This window comes from Carcharodon carcharias, chromosome 8 (assembly GCF_017639515.1).
Source record: "Carcharodon carcharias isolate sCarCar2 chromosome 8, sCarCar2.pri, whole genome shotgun sequence".
Lineage (NCBI taxonomy): Eukaryota > Metazoa > Chordata > Chondrichthyes > Lamniformes > Lamnidae > Carcharodon > Carcharodon carcharias.
The window spans coordinates 11825053-11826037 of record NC_054474.1 but is presented as its reverse complement, the minus strand read 5'-3'; positions in this window follow the sequence as shown (position 1 = coordinate 11826037).

Here is a 985-nt window from a genome sequence, read left to right as displayed (position 1 = left end):
TCTTTTTTGAACAGAGAGTTTTTAGGAGCAAACTGAGGAGGAGGGTTGCTTATCTCTCTCTCTCTCTCACTTTCCCCCTCTGCCTTGCCTGGAATCTAGTGTGATTATTCACCTCAGCCAGGAAAATGCTCATCTCAGTATAATTCATCTGTATGTGGAAACCTGAGAAGCTGAGACAAGAGAGAGATCCCAAGGATAGATTTTGCTCTCTGTTCTCCTCCACACTGTAGTTGCTTTGGAAAGAAGCTACTGTGACCAGTGATCCACCTTCACACACACACAAGCACCAGGTTGACAGCGTTAAAACCCTTTGAATTTTCTTTTCATCAAGTTTTCAAATTGGCCAACCTCTGCAGAGACCTTATTTGTTTTGTCCTTTGTGTATATAGAGTGTGTGGTGTGTATTGGGATTTAAAGGGGTATATGGTTGCACTTCTGGATTACTCAAGGCTGAGATTTTTAGATTTTTGGACTGCAGCCACATTGAGGGATATGGTGATTGGGTGGAAAGGTGGAATTGAGGCTGAAGATCAGCTATGCTCATATTGAATGGTGGAGCGTGCTCGAAGGGCTCTATGGTCTACTCTTGCTCCTATTTCTTATGCTCTTGAGTTCATAGGTTTCCAGGACATTTCACTCTTGGAATACAACTTGCAATTTCAGCAGCTCATTGTCTTGGCTTATAAATGCAACAGTACAATAGCAATATTTCATACTAAAGCAAAATATTGTGGATGGTGGAAATCTGAACTAACATTTTATGCTAATTTAAATAAGAACACTTCAGATGCTGGAAATCTGAAATAAAAACCCAAAATGTGGTAAATACTCAGTAGGTCAGGCAGCACCTATGGGGAGAAAAACAGTTAACTCTTCAGGTTGTTTCGACACAGGAGCTGGTTCTTCCACCCCTATAGGGAGCGCTGTGGTTCCCAAAAGGGCCTCCTGGTTATCGGGAAGCTCTTGTCTTCCCCGGGCTGTCATT